General features: G+C 40.9%; 1 long non-coding RNA gene across 2 annotated transcripts; it reads right to left on the reverse strand.

Annotated features, from left to right (window-relative positions):
* Positions 1 to 8,395: 8,395 nt before the first annotated feature.
* LOC117245005 lies at positions 8,396 to 14,650 on the reverse strand. Of its 2 annotated transcripts, none has more exons than XR_004499084.1 (3): positions 14,461 to 14,650; positions 12,313 to 12,391; positions 8,396 to 9,070 (listed from the first exon to the last, which is right to left on the reverse strand). It is a non-coding gene; the product is annotated as an uncharacterized LOC117245005 (long non-coding RNA). The 2 variants fall into 2 exon arrangements; XR_004499085.1 differs by lacking the exon at positions 14,461 to 14,650 and adding an exon at positions 13,740 to 13,856.
* Between the last annotated feature and the right edge of the window lie 8,028 nt (positions 14,651 to 22,678).

Consider the following 22,678-nt stretch of genomic DNA (forward strand, 5'->3'; position numbering starts at 1 on the left):
TACTCCTTTCATGTGATTTTACACTTTTAAAAAAAACTGAAATCGATTGAAGGTGAGTGCAAAAATAGGTAGGTGTTCACTGTTTTTCACCAAAAGTGAATTTGAAAGGCAAATCAGTACAAGACAACCACTTATTGGAACTAGATTTTAAATTTGTACAGTATTTATAAGTCTTGCCTTATAAGGACAGGCACAATATAATTTGATTTATTTAGACAGTCTGAAATAAGCCACCTATGTTCTAGATAAAAGTTTCAACATCATGATCAATTCTGTGAGAAAAATAAGCACAAAGTATTTGTCTAGTAATAAATTTAAAGACATTTGAACATGGTCATGGATATACTGCAATTACAGAAATAAGGAACTTGATCAAATAAAGTGTTCACTTTGAACCATTCATGCAGTTTGATTTAAATAATTGAAATACTAACTTTATTAATATTTTGAGTTGAAAATAATATCAAATTATGTAATATTTTAGATAATTAGTATATAACAGGAGCTAATCTAATATAAGAAAAAAAAATGTAAATTAAATCAAATGTTAAGAATGACTGCCTGATTCCCACCATTATCTAGGGGAATTTAGGAATTCTAAACATATACTGTTCTAAGGTTTTTTTTGCCATCTTTTGTATTGATGCCTCAAAAAAACAGGTTTACCCCATCAAAAAAGACTTATAAACTTTCTCTCTTGAGTAGCTCTTACAGTCAGACAATATTTTGTAATATATAAATATTACCAAAAAAGCCGCAAACAAACCAGGAAAAAACACAGGGAACAAAACAAGTCTTCATACCCAATCACCAACCAGATAAATCCTAAAGACTTGGTCGTTGGGCCTTATGCCAAAGAGCTAGGGGTGGAGTTCCTGGTTTGGTACACAAATACTCAGAAATTCAAATTAAACCATCTCTCTAATACCAGAATGGATCCAAATGGGGACCAGCAGACCTGCCCATTTCAGTCACTGCTTTAAACAAGTCAGGAGTGTCCAAAAGTATTTGGATCCTCAGCAGGTTAGCTGAATGAGATAGCCTTTCTCATGAAAGAAGACACAAATCCACCTCCATGGTAAACACATTTCTGGCAAGTTCAGTAAAGACGGGAAAGGAAGAAGGAAAGATGCATTTTTTTTCTGAGGAGAAGCTGGATGTGCATTCCTAGGCATGTCCCTGTCTCTGTTCTTGCTCTACAAGTAGAAAATATTGCAGCATTAGAGCTACTGGGACAGCTGGACCAGAAAGAGCTTCCACCCAGAATCCCCCAGTTGCAATCCAGTTAGGAAAACTGGACCTAACTAATAAAGTTCATACCTTGATGAAGAGAATGGGAACAAAAGCTGCAGCACAATTCCAGTCTTGACTGATTCAAGACCAGGCACTTCCAACCATTTCTGGTGTCCACCTCCAGCAGGGAATGGAATCTCACTGCCACTGTTTTCTTCACAATTTTCATTAACATTCTTGTGTTTAACGTAAAACACACCCACACACTGCACCAGAAATAATTACAAGCCACACAGAAAAGGTTAGGGATGCTTCAAATAATTGCCTACAATGTCCCTGACATGACCAGCAAAGAGCTGAGGGAGAACAAAGGAAGTTTATAAAGAAATCCACAAATATTCTAGAGGCTGCCATCACTTCAGTTTTGGAATAGGTATGTTGGACACACCAATATACAGAGCCTGTACATCGAAGTACTTTCTTTGAGGCCAAAGAATCAAAAGAGAAGTTTATTGAAATACCAAATATTCAAAATCACTGAAAGCCCCCAACTTTGCAGTGAGATGGGCACAGACCACATTTCTAGTAGGGCTCTCTCTACTTCCCCAGAGCCCCAGTTACAGGTTACTTGAACTGCCTGGTGTGAGGCACAGCCCCTGACCCGTGTGATGCTCCTGCTTGCTGGGGGTGAAGGCACACACATCTCACCGCACAGGGATCTGACACGCTCTTATCTCAGGCCTTTTGCTCTTGACATTTGTCACCGCTTCAAAACTTATTATAGCCACCATCTCCGCTTAAATTTACAGATACGTTTTAATTAATGGGCGAAAATGTGTTTATCTCCTCCGAGCAGTGCCTGGCTTCCAAGCGTTTGTTATCTCCGGTGTGAAATTTCGGCTGACAAGAATCAGCGCTTCCCACGCCGCGCTCGGCTCGGGCGGCCGGGCAGGGCCGGGAGCCGCTGCCTCCCCCAGCCCTGCTCACACGAGTGTGCCGAGCACATCTGCCTGGCCTCTGCCAGCTGGGGCTGTGCGGCCCATCCAGCGCCACAGAGACAAATTAACGCCAAAGAGTTTAATTGTGAGTAAACCACGCCGCATTAAGGGGCGGTAAACAGCAGTAGGCACTGTGCAATTGCAGATTTCCATCACAGATGTGGCCGCTCCAGTGCTCTCACCAAGGAGCTCTCCCCGTCTGTGCCGCCGGAGCGGCTGTGGCCCATTTGCAGCCGCTGCCAGGGGACAGAAACGCTGCCCTTCGCCCACCTCACACACCCAGCGGGGCAAACAACGGGGACAGACAGCAGAGACAGCGTGCTAAACCCCTCTCCTATTTTCCTTAAGTAATAACACATTTCTTTCTTTAAAACTGCCAGCTGACTAAATATGTGTGTCACACCATCAAAAACACGTAGGCCTGGGAAGCCTGGGTACAGATGGTTTGGGAACAAGGAGTTGGTAGATGTGAATATTTGCCCAGATTCTGAGTGCCCTTGAACCAATTGTTTCAGCTTATTGGAGGCAAATCTGAGGAGCTGGAGCAGTTTCTGCCAAGGCAGCTGTGCCTTAGTTTCCTTCTTCAGGAAATGGGAAGAGTTCTGAGACTCTGGAACATTGTGGGGATTATCTTCAGATCCTGTGAAATGGTCACATTCATCAGCTGAGTCAAGTTATGAGGGAAGATTCCGAATTCTTGTTCATCATTTTGCTTCTTTCTTTTCCCTTCACTCCTATTCTCATCGTTTATTGATTTTTGTTTCCAGCTGACATACAAGCGACAGCCTACATTAAGACAACAGCAGCTGAAGCATCAGGAACGTCAACATCACTATATACCATTTAAGAAATCTGCTGTTTGATGATGCACATTTACCACTCCAAGTGCCTTAGGGAAATACAACCACTTCTGAAGGGAGACTTCTACTAGGTGGGTGGGCTTCAAAATAGCACTGCTCTGCATGATGTCCAGTAGGAGAATCCCTTTCAAAACCAGTGAGATGGACGAGCTGTCATCAACCCACTTCATTCCTTGCTTTGCAGGACACTCATAAAATGGGCAAAGGACAGTTCTGGTTTGTTCAACACACAATAAAAATGCACAAAAGGTGATTGACATAGAGAAACTGCAAGCGTGGTAAACTAAACATATGTGCTTCTGGAAGCGCTGATCTACTAGAATAACTCAGGCGTGTGTATCCTCTAGCTGCTGAAAGACTAACCACCACTTTAAAACAATTGAAATCCCTGTATATTGTGAGTATAAGCTCTTAATTAATTTGCCATATTACATGTATCAACAGCTAGACAGAAATGGAGCTTAACAGCAATTTATCTTCAGTCATGTTTTGAAGCCAACACAAATATTTCTACAGTTCACCCTGCTTTTGACTCACTATGTAAGTAGAATCAAAAGGGCCCAAACCATTGCTGACATTAATGTCATAAAAGGTGTAACCTGGCTTAAATCAGTGCCATTGGTTCTTCTTGTGCCAGCAATGAACTGGGATCTCTGCCTTCACTCATGACACTGCAATTAAGAGAATTTGATGTAAAGAATAATTATGAACAAACTCATAAGATTCTCACCCTTTCATGAAGTGTCACAGGCAACAGGTCTGCATGGTCCCAAGGCTGCCTTTTGATTGCTAGGCAGAGATATTCTCCCTCATCTGTTAAGGAAAATCAATTGTTCTCTCCCACCGAATACACATGCAGTGTACAAACCCTGTACAGAGGTTTCCACTGAGGTTCTCCCACTTCTCCTGAACCCACAGTGGAACAGGAGCCTCTGCTCTGGGCTGACAGCAGCTCCTTCCCATAAGGCAATCCACTGAGGGAGCACATCTCCAGCTGGGATTCTCCATGCATGGGACACACTCATTAAAGCTACTAGAGGTGCAATGGAACAGAAAAGATTAAACAGCAAAACAAAAACAAGAACAAACTACTATACCACAACCTTCACACATACATAAAAATTACCAAAAAAACCACCAAAAAACAACAAAGTAAAGAAAAAACACCCTTTAAAAATAAAAGGAGGAATATGTGCAGCCATAGAGGATTCCCCTGCTTTATCTGTCCAAGCTTTTCTGTTGAGATTTTCACCAAGAACTTTACCAGGGTTTTGTGCTGATGAAGCAGGAACCACATACTTTGACCTGCCATCGCACTAGCACTATTCCACCAGGGCTCTTTGCCTAGACTTGACTTGAGCAGGTAAATGAGGAATTTCCTCTAGGTTTTGCCATTCAGCTCCATACAAATATGGCAACTTCAAAATCCAGATGATCAAACCTGAGGAATAGTTACAGAAGGGCAACTGTCTTCAACAGACTCAAGCAAAAGGAGATAGCTGAGATACCTTGCTGAGACAGCCGGCCAAAATTTGTGTTCTCCAGTTTATTCAGTCTTCCTCTAGTTTTTTCATTAGGTCTTTCTTAATGACTGTAATCCCACAACTCCCCTAGCATGCACACTACACAGCCTGTCCCTAGAAATTTACTCCCTCTGCCTTTTATAAAGCTCCCTCACAAACAGGGCTCCACACTGTACACACATATCCATGTAACTAACACAATTTGCCAATTTGCCAAAGGGTAAAAAACTCTAAGCTCCCTTTATTTGTCTTGCTGCTGAGTGATCTCAGCCCCAGTGACTAAGAGTCAAGCAGCGAGCTGTGAGGAGATGCCATGCTGCAGCTACACTCACCTCAGCTGCAAGCAGCAGAGCTGCCATCTTCCTAATCAGCTTTAATTTAGCTGTCTCACAGCTTCATAAGTAAATAAAGACTTACTTAGTGTCAGAAATATCAGTATTTAACCGTAGAGTTAAAAAAGTATGGTAATTAAAAGAGTGCCACAAGTCACAGCTCTGTGCAATCCTAACAGATTGTAGGGTTTGTCTTTTTGAACCTCTCAGCACGTTTAGAAACTTGAGTAAAACAACAAAAGGTGTTAATAGCTTTAAGGGGAGCATCATGCTGATAGATTACCCATTACGGTTACCCACTCACAGAGAAATGGCAAATAGGTTTGATCAATTCGATTTTAATGCAAAGTGGAACTTGAAAAAACCAGCAATGAGCAAAGAGAAGACCTTTTGTTGCTAATGTGTCTGAAAAAAGGGACTTAATTGAGGTCATAATAATATTAGCAGTTATTCACCATCAATAATTCAGCCTTATTTATTACTACATGGTAAAGTTCTGTCAAACAGGAATCGTTCAGGCTTTGTTATACATGTTAACATGAAGCTAGCTGTTGGATGATTGGTATATATTTCACCAGCTGCTCAAAACTGCGGGATAGCAAGAACTAATGATATTCTTTCTTGGTCCTTGCATTACACAATAGTTAATTTGCTGCATGCAGAAATATACGTTACAAATATAATAGTCCCACATAAAGCATGCATAATAAAAAAAGCATTATATCTGAAACAGTGACTGACTAATCTTGCCTGAGCTATCTGTCATATGGAAAACAATTTCAATTCCTGCATGATTTAGTACTCCTACAGCAGGAGAAACATAAATTCTGCCTTTTCACACAGTTCTAGTCACCTGTGATTAGTTATCTTTAAAAAATCTAAACGAACGTATAATTGTACAATTATAGATGCAAACTTCAGTGTTAAAATTTAAAATGTATTAGTCTCGTAAAATGGCTCATTAATCTCTGGGTCTTAAAGGACATACTTGTCCGGTAATGAGCCAAATGCAGGAAATATGTGTGTGATGGTGGAATTTTACCTCATAAGTTTGTTGGTTTTTTTGTTTGGTTTGTTTTTTTTTAACCTTAGAATAATTTTATTCCTACAAAATCTGTTTACCAAACACAAAGAAGTTGTCAGTGACAAAGTCAGTTGCAGTTCTCTGGTCATTAACTATGGAAATAAGCTGTTTTGAAGAGATTAGTTTTTCCTTATACACGATATTCATGGATTTATAACAGCTATATAATTACTGACTGGAACTGCAACCAGAAAGGTTGGGCAGGAATATTGATCTTCCTGTGTCTGCTAATGACCACTTCTCCACTGCGGTGATGGAAGGAAGCCTTCTAGTAGATTTTTACCACCTTCCTTAAAGAGGGAAAAAAAATAAAAAATAAAAAAATATAGGGGCACCTGTGCAAAACAAAGCGTATCCCACTTAGAGACGGTCCGGCAGCGCTTGGTGCGGACATTCGGGAGCCCCAAGGCAGGGGCGGAGCGGGGCAGGCGGGGGTGATGGATGGGGATGCAGTCCCGAGCCGGAGGAGCCGGCAGCCCCTCCGGGAGCTAATCCACTTGGCAGCGCTGAGATGGCTCCTTGAAGGAGCTAAAGTAGACTGACACAATGGCCTGCGAGGCATTAAAATGTAGGAATTAAAAACTGTTAAATTGCACAGAGGGATCCTTAACCTCAGCCCTTTGGCAACACAGTGATGTTTCTTCCCTTTTCTTCTCCCTCGCCTCTTCTTGAAAGTGATTTGCTTTTTTTTTTTTTTTTTTTTTCCAAATGCCTCATCAGACCACACTAATTTTAAATGCCAGTTCCCTGCCGTACATAAACCGTGTTAATGAAGGGAATAAAGCATCTGAAAAAGTGCCTCGAAAAATACCTTGTCTTCTCCTGGCTGCTCCTGCCCTTCTCCCTGCCCTATTCCACAGCCGTCATCACTCAAAAGCACATCTGGATTCGTAGATCCTTTTGGTCTCGCAAATGTAAGATCTCCAGACAAGCCCTCCTCTGTAATTGGGGCTGTGCAGATTCCCTGCACCACTTGAATGAGAAAGGTGAGGCGCTCCGTCGTTTAAATCGACAAGAAAATGTTCAAAACTATTTTAAACTGGGGACAATTATTGTTTGCCCTGGAGCTTAAATGGATATGGGCTTTTAAATATTTTTTCCTTTTTTTTTTTCCTTTTGTTTTCTCTGAAACACAAGTTATCCTCAGGCTCAAAAACTGACATGTGGTTCCTGACAATAATAGGGTATCACTCAGCCACTTTGTAGAGAGCTGCCAAAAGAGATGACTCCTCTTCCCTAGCTGGTGGGTTGGTTTGGGGTTTTTGTTGTTTTTAAACAGCGTGACATTTTAAAAGTTATTAGAGCATTAATGCTGCTTTTTAATGAATAAAGCTTTATAAAACTACTGATATGGAATTAACATAAGTTTACCTCTGAATGCAAGTCTCCTTTTTTTTTCTATTTTACTATCCATTACTTCATTAAATCAACAGTGGAAAAGACTAGCCTTGCCAAATTTCTCACTGCACATTCCACTGTTTGCCCATGACAGTATTTGAATGTGCTTATTATTTCTAGTAAAGCCCTTATCATTTTCACTGTGAAATTTAAATCACCCTGATCCAACTCTTCTTAGCTAAAGTCAGCTTTATCAACCACAAGAGATGTGGGATTTTAAAAAGATCTGAGTAAATTCACATTGTTTGGATAAACTCATTCAGGGGGTTCAGCAAATGAAAGCTGAAATAGATATGTATTCCAAGGAGGTTATGGACTGCTCAAAAACAAAGAAGTTAAAGCATAATTAAAAAAGGGAAAAAAAGTTAATACCATCAGTATCTTTTTAATGAGGGCATTCACAGACCAGATTTTGAATTGGTATTTCTGTGCTTCCACAATAATTCAAGTGAAAAGCAAGAAAAAAAAAAAAATAAAAAAGAAAAACAACCCAAAACATTAAACTGTTTACACAAAGATTTTTTTTTTTTCTACAATCCACTGTGCTATGTTATCTGGTCAGTGTTGTGCTATCAAAAAATGTTAAGGGCTGCATTTATGCATTATCCCACAATTTAAGTAACTGTGTATCATGTATATTTAAAACCATCTCTCTGTAGTTTTAATTATCTCAGTCTGCAGGGAAAAAACGCAGCTCCCATGCCTGAGACCGAAATGAAAGTGCTGCACGCTGACAGCTAAGATGTCTGTCCTAGCTTGTTGAGATTTCCTGTAAAATTTGCATTGAAAAGGCAGCTTTAAATATACTTAAAATAAAAAGAGCATTTGCATCTAATTTGCTACACTTGCAGTATTAAAGTTTTATCTGAATAAAGACATGTCAAATGGATTTATATAGTTAAGCTGATAGCTTTTAAAGTCAACACAGTAACATCAGCTAAATTCAACAAAGTAATGGCAGCAGCTAATGGCATTTATTAGTTTATCATCATTTACTTAAAAACCATAACAGAGATCATTTTATTTTCACATTACTGTTTGTGATTCTTTGACTCAGTTTGTATTGATTCCACAAATTATGGCAGAAACTGACATTTATCTAACAGAGTTTTCCAAGCTATAAATGTTGGCTTTAGTGGGAAGCAATTGAACACTTGCCACACAATGGTTTGAGCCATGCTAGGAACAACCATCTTCAAATAAACACATTTGGCAACCATTTTAAAATGCGATTGTTGCTTGTCTGATAATGACAGAAGGGTTTTTGTTACTGATAAGGCTCTTATTACAAACCACTGCCTATGTAATCTACAGCCTGATCACACAAAGTGCTCAGCACACTCACCCAACCCAGCAAAGAGCTGCAGCATTAAGCTTTGTTTTGAAGATATGCATAATAGCAAGCAAGGTTTTTTACAGTACTTCTCTTCTGCAGACCTCAAAGGACTTCACAAAAGAGATCATTGCTGTTTACACAGGAGGAAACTGAGGCTGAGAGAACCCAAATCAAACCCAGTGCTGCAGTGGGACTTGATGCTGTGAGTCCCAGTTTAGTATTCTGCACACTAGGTTTTACTGCCACCTTACCCTCCTGCTGACTTCAGAGTGTCATCATCACTTGCCCAGACTTCAGTGGAGCTACCTGCCAAAAGTAGATGCCTATGATAAAGATCGTTGAAGGGTCCAGAATGTTACAGAACAGTTTTTAGACTCTAAATCCATGGTAAAAACCAGGAAATTTTTATGCATTGTACTCTCAATTCTGCCATAGTTGCCTTTTTACCCCTCTGTTCAGCAATAATTGATGAAGCCTAAAAATTTACCATGAAATGTTCGGCAATATTTTATTGCCACCATAAGAACCAGACACACACATATCTTGGTTTGTAAATATCATGGGCGTGGACACCTACCTGTTAGCACTCAGTTTTACAACTGCATTTGAAAATGACATCAACAGTTTTCAGTCATGAGGTCTACTCTCCTCCCTGGTGACATCTATGCTTGTTCTTCAGTGGAAGAAAAAAATCCAGCTGAGCTGGAGATAGGGTTTATTTTCAGAACTATTCATGGAGGTCAACATTCTTGCTAACAGGAGGCTCATGTCTAATTCCCCATGTCGTATTCTAAACCTTTAATTCCAAAGAATCACTAGCTTCTCTCTTTTTTTCCCTTTGTTTTTGGGGATTTTTTTGGTTTGGTGATTTTTTAGGTGGGCTTTGTTGTTGTTGTTGTTTTGTTTGGTTTGGCTTTTTTGGTGTGGGTTCTTTTTTGTTTTGGTTTTATTTTTTTGTTTTGATTTTTTGTTTCTTTGTTTTGGTTATTTTGGGGTTTTTTTGTAGCAGACCATATTCCCAAGAAAAGTGACAATCACAAATCACATTTGGCAAGAATTTGAAATGATCATGTTTTGTTTCATGCCATTTATTATAATTCTCCCACAGCAATGGGCTTTGTTCTACTGTGTCCTCACCCTGAACTCTGGCTTCTATTTCAGCACACATTTGTAATTCTCTATCCCTGGGCTGAAGAGCTCAAACCTCTGGCTCACCAGAACAGCCTGAGACAGCTGGAGCAATGGTTTCTGAGGCATACCCATCCTTCTTGGATCACCACCTCACAGCTGGCCAACTTTCTTATGTGTAAGTGCTGGATCGGGCAAGAAGGAGAAAGAAGGAACTAAAAGCTGTATTGACTTTCACTTGGAGCACCAGCCTGACCTTATTCAATCCAACAGGAATTCTGTTCTGATTTAAACAATGTCTGGATTGAATATTTATGAAGTTTTATTTAAGTGAAGATTACTTGTGAAAAACTACTGCAAAAATTTGTTTTGGGAAAAAAATTGAGTAAAAGTTTACCTATTTTGCTGTATACCCTCTCTTCCTTCAGCTCAAGGAACACAGTTATAACCTACTATTTCAATCCATTTAAATTATTTTATATTTAAAATTGCATGTTTTACAGCTCTTTCAGTCATGCTGGACAGAATGACAACCCCAGCAGCTTCCATTGTGCCACGGAGATGTGATGTGTTCTCCTTGGGACTGGAGGGGAGACAGTGCCTCTAGCAAGACACCTCCAGAGGGGAATTTTATGGCACAAGTGTTCTGAAACAATAGCCCAGAAACAGGTAGCTACAGCACTGCAAACAGCATCACTGCTTAAGAAGTAGGGCAGCTTAAAGGAGGAGAGAGAGTTCTATTCAAAGTCAGAGAGAAAAAAAACAACCTCTTGGTTTCCATCCAAATGCAAACAGAAAGCCAAGTCGCAGCTGAAGAACTGGTTCCTGCCAGCTCCACCTGAGGAGCAGGGCATTCTGCACAGTAGTAGTTACAGCCTCCAGATGGCTTTGAGGTACAGCCCCTAAGCAGTTTAGTTTGACCCGAAAACCCCAGGGCATGGGAGAAGTTTCCCATCCCTGATCACAGACATGGGCTTGGGGAATTCCTCTGAGCACTGATTCCTCTAGAGTAAAACAAAGCAGAGCACCCTCACTAGGTTCAGGTCATTTCAGTTGTACCTCACTGCATCATGGTGAGTTCTCCTTTTTATTTCAATCATCCTATACTTCAGACAGCTCATTCCTGACTTGTGCTAGCAATGACCAGTCTCCACTTTCATTCTCCCCCACTGAGACCCTTCCTATCCCACACAGGAATGAAACAACAGCACCCCAGCTGGTATCTATAGGGTAGCAGGCAGGATAATGTCAGCCAGATACAGGGCCACATTCTCAACCGATGCAAATTATCCTAACTTCATTTACTCCAGTGGAGTTCCTGGTGTTTTCTATCAGATAAGGATGTGGACTTTAGCATTAATCATGTGCAGAGAAAAAACCCACCATTTCAAGCTTCATTATGAAACAAGTGCTACATTAGCACTGAGCATGGAAAATCTCAGAATTTCCCTTTAATGATCTTGAAGATTATGTGCAGCAGGAAAGAAGAAGTGGAAAATCTGTCATAAATATCATTGAATATTTTTAATAGCTGAAAGCTAGGCTTTCTTTAACACTCTTTCCCTAAACATATCACCAAAATCTAGAGACTATTCATTAATTAGAAGCAAGGGGATTGGTTTGTCATTAAACTATGTCTGTGAGACAGCACACAATGGAAAGTTAAAGTCCTCAGGCTCGGAGACAGCATAAGCAAGAAAAAAAAGTAGATAGGCAAGCATAGCTATTTTAAAATATATTATATGTAAGTATGGAAACAACTAAAAAATCTCAGGATGCACTTATTAAATATTGTCTGTTGTAGCCTGCTCTTTTCTTAGCCTTGGCAACTCTTTTAGTCACTACATATCATCTGATGGGGCCAGGAAATACCTGTGATGGGAACTTGCTTCCAGCATCTCTAGTGACAGCTGCAGACAGGCTGCAGGAGTGGAGGCTGCAGTGGACTCCCCCTGCTCCCTGGTCTTGTGTAGTAGGTGCACAGAACTCTGTAATTCTAGGCAGGCATCAGAGGCTGTTGCTTGAACTGACTGTTACTTTAACTTTACAATGAAAGAAAATGTTCCTCAAGTCAACCTTTTCCAAGTCCTGGTCTGTGCTCAGGCACTACCCCTGAGCTGTCTGCTGCAGCTCCCATGAACCTCCCACACCTGAGGTTGTACGAGGCTTGAAGAAACCCTCTAACACCATCCATCCTGACCTCAGAACAAGAGGAAGAGTCACAGTTCCCATCAAAGCAGCCATGGAAATGGAAGATGTTACAGCTTTGTGCACTGTCTCAGCAGGCTCTTATGAGTCTAAGGCATAGCAACACAAAACCTTGACAAGTGTCCATGTAATAAGAATAATGTTTGACAGGAGGACATAAAGAACTAGTCAAGAAGGTTGTAGATAGAGTTTCTACAAGGAGATGAACTTACTTCCTTTGATGGTTGTGTGAAGTAAAACCATCTTCTCTCTTTCACAGGAACTGGAATTCCATGAATTACATGTTATTTGCTAAAAAGAAAGAAACAAAAATTGTTGTTGAATATTGTCTTTTATTGGAAAGGAACTAAGGCAGCATGTAGCACTGCATTTCACTGAAGTTTTTAACAGAATGAATACCCCACAAGACTTCACTTGAAGAAAGGAACTGTCAAGTATTACAGCCTTTATAAAAATTATCAGGTTACTTTGAATGTATTTGGGTGGTGGTTACAAGAATTTTTTTGCTTGGCTAAATTTAATCACACTCCCTAATCATGCTGCCAAACATAATTCCATTTGCTGTTGTCTACCAAAAATCTTAGTGTCTCTGTTTCCACAAAACTATATCCACCTTGTATCCTTATCCTACAAGAATCTTCAAGTCAAACCAGCCCTTTATTTCTTTCTTTCCCTTATAGCCTTTTAATGACAAGTTTACCCTCTCTTTTGAGTCAAACTTTTGCCAAACAAAAAAAAAACCAAAAACCAAACAGCAACAAAAGCTTTGGGAGAAAGAAAGGAATGAATATGCAAACTACTACACAATCACAAATAGACAAATAAGAAGAATAACAATAGAATTGTAATTGAAACATTACCATTTAGTTTTTGGACTGATTTCATGGTCTCCTTCTCCAGTCTTTCATTTAGAGTTGGAGGGAGCAACAGAAATCCCTTGGTCTCAGCTGCTAAGCCAGCAAGGCCTTAGATTTACAAAGGAAGTCAGTTCTACCTGTGCATGTCCTGTGAGCTCCCATGTATGTGTTTACTGAAGAATGGTTCCCACACAGCCATTACATTTCATTTTTTAACACTAAAACCTCAGATCCTGCAAAACTGTTTTACCCACTTATCAAATAATGTGCCAAGTTGAAAAAACTATCTTCAGTAATCTGCTAATCAGTCTTTCCTACTAAGGTCTATTCTATTGTCTGCATTTGAGATAATGATTATTAAAATTGCACAATTCATCCCACAGGGTGTTTTTCAAATTATACAGAGCACAATAGAATGCATTTTCTTGCTGTTGAAATTCCGCCTTCTTCAGGGTGGAAACACAGGAGATATGGATGAGTGGAACATAACACTGTGCAGCAAAGAGGGGAGGAGAAACCCACGCCAAATATAGCAGGGCAATCCTTTAATCCTATAGAAAAATGAGAATGTTCTTGGATTTTTGCAGCCTAATTTGATATCACCAGCCACTGTGCACAAAATCTACCCCATCTGTGTGTAACCCACAGGTGGCCAGACCTGTGCAAAGAGAGCAGGCTGTGTAAGGATGTGTAAGCATGCAGGTTCCTGAACCTCACACAAACACTTTGATTTATGTGCAGGGAAGGAAGGGCTATCTTATAGGAAGAGAACAAGCACATACTTGGATGTGTAGGTCCAGAAGACAATCCAAACAATCTAAATTATAGAATACAGCCCCAGAGAGGTAAAAGGCATCATCAGCCTGGCTGGGTGCTGGGCAGGGATCCCAAAATGTCTGTTCTCTGGAAACAAATGAGCAACACAAGGTTTTATAATAACTTTGTTTCCATTTATTAAATTATAATTATTTAGAATGGCAAAAATTCACAGACAGTAAGTTTGAACAAAGTTTTGGAAAGTAATCTCTAAGGAGCAAAACTTCTGGTGGGTTTGGTGAGAGAAAAGGCCCAGACCGAGGGTGTTTTCAAATGGTTTTAACACTTTACCTCAAGACACTTCCAGATCCAGAATCAAACAGAAAATCTTTTTTAAAAACCTACCCTAAGCTGCGTGTTCATTTGTAATTGGATAGGCAGGATATTTAACTCACATTTCCATGCTGTTTTCAGACCAGAAGAGAGCCTTCTATGCTTCTTCCAAACACCAAACCCAGAAGTTTCTGTGGTGGGGCAGGCACAGAGGCTGAGCAAGGCCATGCTCTGCAGCTTCAGTGGTAGCTCAGCATCCCCTTCCCTCCCATCCAGAACTTCTCTGGCCTGGCAAGATCAGGCTTTTCAAAAGAAATGGAAAAATGCAGCTTATCGTGTCAATATCCCTCCTTCTTTAAGATATACTGTACAGGTCATAACTTATCCTTTTTAATAAAAAAGAAATAAATTTACCTTATGAGTGTCATTTCTGACCACTACTGCCCCTTTTCTAAAGCCACGGGGCTTCACAGTAGACAGCCTTGTCGAATTCCAGTTCACAGCTTAATTTTCCTCCTGATAAAAGAGACAAAAAGTTCCTTTCAGTAAAAATAAAATGTAATATGGTCGGCAAATTTGATATATTACAACCTCCGACCTCAGCTTAATTGTTCACAAAGGGCTAACGGTACCACTGGCAAGTAAATGACTTCTACAGAGTGTTGCAACTCTGATAGCTGAAGAGAAGGGGAGCAGCAGTCTGACAGATAATCAAAATTTTTAATGTGAACCATAGTGAGAGAGGTTATTCAGAGCGCAGCCAGACTGTAGGAGCCTTCTGCAGCTGCCATAGTAGCTCCTTAGGATGAGAAATGCTTAAACATCATCCTCACTCAACTTTGCTAAGTGTTGCTGCTGTTAGTCACCAACCAATGGAGTCTGACACTTTACAGCAGCAGACAGCAACGATCTGGGATCTGCACAGACAGAAACATGCTACTTAAATTTCTTTGGGGCCAGAGCTGCCCCAGTTCTGTGGTCCTCAGAGCTTTTCTTAGAGTTTGACAAGGAACCAAGAGAAAGAGTATGAAGGCAAAAAGAAAAGAGTGATGCAAACACACCCACCACTGGCCCATGGAGGTTGACCTTTTAAAGGCTACTCCAGAGAGCAGGATTTTAGAGAGACAGCCGGCTTTCTGACAGCTCACACAGATTTGCAAAGGGCCATAGGGGGTAAGGCAAAGGCTGGGTGGAAGAGAGCAAGGAGGAAGAAGTGATGTTTGTCCTGGTTGTTTTGATTTGAGAAGTTAGGAAAAGACCAGATTTGTCCCAGACTCTCCTCACCATGTGGTGTCCTGATGAAATCCACAGACACCTAGAGATGGTGAGCAGAGAATGAGCCCATGGAGCTGAAGGGACCATGTCACCAAAGGGGTCCTCCTGAGAGCACACAATACAAAATACTCAGTGGCTGGGAAGAGAGCATGACCCATAAGCTGGTTTACCTTGTTGTCTTTATTATATTGGATAAAAGGAGGAAAATCACATGGATATCCCCACAGCTGATTTGGTTGCTAAAGGAGAGATGGGTCAGGGGCCTACACGAATGGGCAAACGCTCACCTGCACAGTCTAAAGCATTCTAGCTGCTCCAGGATATTGAAAAGCCAGCAGCAACAAAAATAATTTCTGGCTAACACTTTGCAGAAATATAACATCATAAATGAGCATGCTGAATAAAAATACAATACAGTGTGCAAGCATGTCTATAAAGAGAGGGCACTTGCCAAAGTGCTGCCTGCACGCATACATTTACACCTTACCAGGCACAGGTCATTAGCAGATGTACTTATACAGAGAATGCTGAATGCAGTTTCCTCCTTCCCCTCCTGATTCAGTGTGGGGTCAACAACATCAAACAGCTCCCACAGAGAGCACTTGCAGCCCCCCTGAGACCACCAACAATTGCATTTGTCCTGGCAACTGCTGCTCCCCCTCAGGGCATGCTCCCAGTGAGTGATGCACTCCCAGCCCCTGGCGAGCTGAGCCTGCAGCACAAAGGAGCCCAAACTGTGTCCTACCAGGAAAAGGAATTATAAACCTGCCAGCTAAGAGCATAAATGCTTGATACCTCCTCCCCAAAACATGGAGGACAACAGCTGCCTCTGTGCCACCCTGCACGGCTCTCCCCAAGCCATGTAAGGGTCTGTCCCACCCCTGTGGGATCACCCCTGGGAGCACACCCCAGGAGCTGCAGCACCACCCCAGCACTCCAACTCTGCCACACACCACTGACAATCGTGTTGGCTTCCTGACAGGCAAAAAGGATGGTGAAAACTATACCTGTCTTCTTGTTGGTGAAAGGCAGCTGAGCAACCCACACGTACAAACCAAAGGGAAAGAACATTTCCAGATCAGCAGATGTCTGCAGCTCAACAGGCAAAATCTCTATTTCTAAATTAGGGATGTTGATATATCCAGCAGCAGCCACTAGTCATGTTAGCTGTCTCAGTGTCACTGGAAAGCAACTACCAAAGCCTTTAGAAGTTCATATTTCAATTTTAAAGCTGAGGCTATTTTAGCTAATGTCCCCAAGGCAATTGTCTGGTCAAATGTCAGAGTTTATACTGCTAAAGGAAATCACTATGTTTATGAGATCTCTGCAGTTTGGGAACCACATTAAACCCCATTTGAGTTTCTCAGATTATACTGTGTTGTGGATATCTTTTTTTTCCCCGTGTTTGGAACATATCTCAATCTCCTTGTATTCCTATGAGCCATTGAAAATATCTCCCTCTGTCATGTTAAAATATGAGCTTCATCACTGTAGGATTTTTCTCCATTAATTCACTTATTAAAAAAGAAAAAAAATCTTTCAATTGATGTTGTTTCTGTATTCTTCTGAGTCTGATATCCTGCAAATTAGTAATTAATATAGTTTTTCATTAGCAAAACATAGCTTGAATTTTGGTGTTTCATGACCAGTGCCAAGTTTCAAACTTTAATTTAACCCTTAGATGCCCAAGATTCCCCTTTCTTTTTGTCTCTCTGGGCTTCTTGGGTTTTTGCCCTCCTCACTGCATCACTGACAGCAGGGATTGGCTGTTTTGCTTTGGCACAGGCACAGTGCAGGTGTTTTTTGTGGCTGCAGAGGAGCTCTCAGCTGCCTTCCACGAGTTTCACCCTGCCCATGTTCATGAGCTGGTTGCACCTCAGAGATTCCCTGGACATGTAATTTGGTCTCAGGTATTTGGAACCTTACATATCCACTCAAGTAATGTGGCTTGAAAGCATTTCTTGATTTGCAGACTTTAAAACCCCATACTTTCTCCACCACTACACTAAAGTGCTTGTTCCTCTGCCAGGCCTGAGTTGTTAAAACTCCACTTTTTTTCCTAGCAGTGGGCTTGTTCTCAGGTTTTTAATGTCTCCTCTCATTTGTGGTTTATATGTGTCTGAATGTCATGACACCTACAAGCTAGCACCAAATTCCATGTACAGTTAATCCCACTGAGTTTGTCAAAGAGCTTGAGATGCCCAAAGAAACTGTGGAAATGTGTTTTTTTTATGAGTTTGGTCTTCACAGAAGACTTGGCCAGAGAAGCTGGACTGCTACACTACGTGTAAGCACTGATGATGGATGTAAATGTGAACATTCCTATTCCAAGGAGCTTTCTTCCCAAAGCTTTTAACTTACATTCCTTACACTTAATTTTGTTAATATTAAAGGCCACTCCTAGAGCAGCCTGTATTGGAGACCATCCTTCACAAAACCCAATATAAATAACACACTATCTGATGAAAAGCTACACCTTTAAACACAGAAGGGGTGAATTCACTTTTCTGTTTCTGTGCAAACAGTGGTTCCTCTCCTCCATGCCCCAGTCCCCTGTGTGTGGTTACGTGACCACAGTGCACAGAGCTGCAGCACCCAGCACCTGCAGCTGGCACACACAGGAGCTCCCATGTCTGAAACAGGACAGTGTAAAAGGGGCATTTTAGTAGCTAGAGAGAGAGGGCAATAATGTTCACAGTATAGTTTTTCTTCCTATAGTCAAGGTTGGGTTTTTTTTCTGCTTTGTTCTCCTCATATTTCTGCTAGATCCTCCCCATTTTTGAAAAGCAACAGGTACCAGATGCTGAGAAGAGAGCACTGAGCTAAGCCTGGAAGCTAAATTTTCTGATTATCTTTCATATAATGAGCATCTGTATTTTTTAGATTTATTTATCTAAGTACCTTCATTTCCTTTGGTATTTTTTTTCTTCATATTATTGGCTGACACCCAAGTAGGCAAAGTATTTCAGTGCCATCCCATTTCTAGGTTCAAATAAAAATTTAAAAAAATAAAAAAGAAAGAAACAGTGTAAGGTTGATCACACATTTGTTATTAAGTCAAAGCCGGATTCAAGTGTTTGTGTGAGGTAGAATTATCTCATTCTTTTTGTCTGTGTCTTTCTGTGATCTACCAGTCAAGTATGTGATTGGATTTCAGCTCAACAAAACCTTAAATTACACACCTATTGTGCCTGAGCTAAGCCTAGTTTCACAGCACTGGAGAAGGCTCCTCACTGCTCTTTTGGCACTGTTCGATCTGGCTTCTGCTATCATCCGCAGGTTGATGAATGAGTAATAGGATTAGAAAGTCTCATCTCTGAAATGCTGTAATTGTCACATTTGGTGAATTGACAAAAGCCTGGGTGATGGAGAGGTGCTCCATAATGTAAAGTCATACGTTCAACCTGCACTCACTGGCCAAGGCTAAGGGAATGGGAGGAATAAAAAGAATCCCTTCAACTCCCCATTTGTCCAAAATGCACAGATATCTCACCCTCTAAATTAGCCTTTTATGCATGAGTTTGTTGGAAGGCAGAGTGCTCTGCCTCTTAGAGACTCTTATCTCTCTGGAAGGAAGATGATATACTTGTTGATTCTTTGGTTAGTGCAGGAGATTAAAAAGTCTAGGAAGGCTAGAGCAGGGGGGCAGATTTTCTTGTCTTCCCCAGCAATCTTCAATTCAAAACACCAGGGGAGAGATCTTTCTCCAGACAAGCAGAAAAGAACAGTTCAAGCCACTACTCAACAGCTGAGGATCTGAACCTCTGTATTCCTATGGACTGACTTCCCATCCACCTTCTTGGGCTCAGTAACACACTGGTTCTGACAGAAATCCCACTCTTCTCTCTGTAGGCCCACCTATATCAGCCAGGATGCATCTGAAAATGGACAGTTTTCAGTGGCTCCTATTCCAAGTCTCTTCTAAAAAGGTAGATTTCCAAAGAAATTTACAAGCCAGACTTGGGTAGATGTGTTACTAAGGTACATTGGGGACTTACCTGCCTAAATAGCTATGTGAACATAGTATTGAACAATACAGCAGAAAACAATCAGAGATTTTCATAAGTAAACAGACTTTACTTATACTTTCTCCTGTTTACTGTTTCAACTTCAACTGCTTACAAGCAATGGCAAAAACCCTGTATTTAAATAGAAGAATGGAGAATTTAAAAAATATAAAGGAGTAGTTCTCTATTCCAAAGTACCATGAGCACTGCCTTCTCCTCAGAAATGGCTTCATGCCATGCATACAAATTAACACAGAACTTTATTCCTGTTCACCCTTTATTAAAAGAGAATTTCAGAAGCCAACATCACTTCTGCTGAAAGAATGTGTCCCCAAATGCTCTACAGATGCAGCATGTGAGGTCAACATTCACCATCCCCTTTGTCAGTGTGAGTTTCACTTTAATTACAAGTGCATGTTTTGCACATTGTAAAACTACCCCTGGCTCTGACCACCATAAGAAAAAGAACATTTAGCTCAGGAAACAGTAGCTGACCCTGTCTGCTCTTTTTCTTCCTTGGCATCAGCTAAGACTATTAACACCTTATGTGTGTTGCCTGTGTGTCCCACATATGTGTGCTCTGCATCCATTTCATGCAGTACCTGTCGTAAGTGCATGCTAAAAGCTGCCTACTGGGAATTCTCTGCTTTGTTTGACTCCTCTTCTTGCTGTCTTGCTTAGCTATTGAATTCATCTGCTTGACAGAGAAACCTTTCTATGTACTAAAAGCTTTGTCCTTGGAAAGCTGTGACATTAGACTTAAACACATAGAGGCCTTTTTCACCTCCCAGTTCACTTCCTAATTATTCATTCCCAACAGAGGAAATCAGGAGAAACCTCGGCAGCCAATGTAAACATTTTGTAGTGGAAGGCAATTTTTTTTCTCCCCAAGAGCACAGTGGGGCCATGATAGTTGAGCTCCTTACTGAAAAATTGCTCTGGCTTTTGTACAACAGAAAAATGGCAAATAAGACACTTTTTTAGTGGGAAAGAACTAAAATAGAGCAAAACAGACCATTTGATGTTGACTATTTTGCTCTGAGAGTCTTTTGCCAAATAATTTCAGAGAAAAGGTCCAAGTCTCCAGTGTATGTTCCATTTACAATTTTCATTTTCTTCCACCCCAGATCAGAGCAGCTTTCCTCTATGCCTGACTAGTACCTCATAACACAGGATAAGATCACCCAGTAGCTGTTGCTTTAGAGGTTTTCCACCTAGTGTGGCAGCTGCTTTAAAGAATCCCTTTCCACTAGACCCATGTGTCCCTGCGGGAGCACCTTCCCCCTTTTCACACACTCAAACCGAGACGGTCGCCTTTCAGAGCACTTCGTTATTAATGGAAGTAGGTGCCCTGTGCAAATAATTTGCAGAACCAGGGCTACAGCCAATATTTTTCCAGTCTCACTGTAACCTTAACTGCAACACACAATATTGGCCCGCTCCCAGGAACCGTCAGTGGGAAGCGCATACAGCAACAGGCCACCCACTTACTGTTTTCTTAGAGAAAGTTTGCCAGGAGTGATATGCAGCTTGCACCACCTTCCTGAAACGTTTCCACACTCCCTGAGCTTGCGCAGGTCCGCTCCTACCAGCACGTCCCATTTCAAACTGCCCTGCTCCACCTCCTTCCACGCAGCCCAATCTTCTCCTCCAATTGCTTCCTTTTTCCTCATCACCTTTTCCTGGCTCCGTGCCTCTCTTCGTGCTGCTCCGAACGCCTGGGACAACCTCTGATTAATGTTCAGCAGACAGCCTCCTCCACAGATCAGACACACCCAGCATGCTCTGGTTCTCTTACGAGCATCATCCTGTCTCATGCCTTCCACCTTCCCAAAGAGGAGGCTCTGGCTGGTCTGACAGTGAACAGCACCCTTTGCTTCTTCAGAGCTACAGAACAGCTTGTGAGTGTCCCACTCCAAGGGTACCACCAGTGACTGCATGTGAACAGTCAATGGGGCAGTTTTACACAAAATTAGCTATTGTCATCTATAAAGCAAAGGAAAATACAGCATCCAGAGTACAAAGAAAACCCAGAGCTGCACTGTGCTTCAAGTTTTTGTGTAGCTTTTAACAACTATTTGTCTGAGAACTAGTGCCATGATACCATTATTTCTTCTCCAGTTACCCCAGGAGTCACTAATAAATGGAAATATCCTCATGGCTCTGTAGTTAAGGAATTAATAATACACTGGCAAATAAGTCACTTTTGTGATCTGTTGCTGTGGGGGTTTTTTCTGTCAGTCTTTTTTTTTTTCATTTTAATTTATTGGTAAGTTACTCAATTACTCAATGGCTTGGTGCATTATGCCATATATCTGTCACAGTATTTTGTAAAATCTAGGAATCATTATTATTAATAATGGAACATCTAAAATAAACTAAGAACTGAAGAACAGTTTCTTTTAGTAATTAAAAATGGGCAAATAAAGTATAATTTTTAGCTGTCTTAAATGGCTTTATACATACATTTGACCATTTGGGGCAAAATTTAACTTTCTTTGCTTGAGAAAAGGTAAGCTAAAATGGGAAACAGTTGAGTGACTTCTCACTGTATTAAATTCACTTTTCTCAAGACCAGCAATACTCCCACCATTACACTGTTTCTGTATTAAAATCTAATTCTGAAAGTTTGACAAAGTACACATTTAACACAGGTCAGCAGTATATTGACAGGATGTTAATTTTAAATTGTGTCAGCATTTCCTGTCTTGAGTGTTAATGTCAATTAGCACCTTGCTGCATAACCTCCAAGTCCTCCCTTATTACCGGAAAGTGGCAAAGCAAAAGCAAAAGCACCTCTATTCAAAACACCACTCACTATCAGCCAAACAAAGAGCTGTCATAACAAAACCAGTGAGGTGAAAGTGCCTAAGCTGCTATGGATTTGAGGTTAGAAGCCTTAGTCTTTTTCCTTATTCCTGATATTAAAAGTATAAGTGTGTCAACTTGGAGTGAAAGGCTAATTACTTTTAGGCTCTTTGAAAAGTGTGTTACCATTCAAAATCTCTAAGCCTGACATAAAGCCCTTGGCTTTAGATTGCACAGTGAACAGCTCACTGTAGGTCATCCATTAGTATCCTTAACACACTCTGAAATGTGAAGTCTTATTCTGGGAAATGGGAGCATTTCTGCACACCTGATTTTTTTTGGCATTTCATTCGTGATGTGGAAAGCACAAGTTCCAGTCTCCAGCATCTCAGTGACACCTCGCTCCCAGGTGCCCAGTGAATAAGCCTGGTGACTTTGTACGTGTGTTTTTAAACCACTGTATTTGGACACATTTATAAATGGTATAAAATTCTTGGCCTACTCTATCATTTGACAGCAGCTCACAATATAAATGTGTATAA

This window comes from Parus major, chromosome 11 (assembly GCF_001522545.3).
Source record: "Parus major isolate Abel chromosome 11, Parus_major1.1, whole genome shotgun sequence".
Classification (NCBI taxonomy): domain Eukaryota; kingdom Metazoa; phylum Chordata; class Aves; order Passeriformes; family Paridae; genus Parus; species Parus major.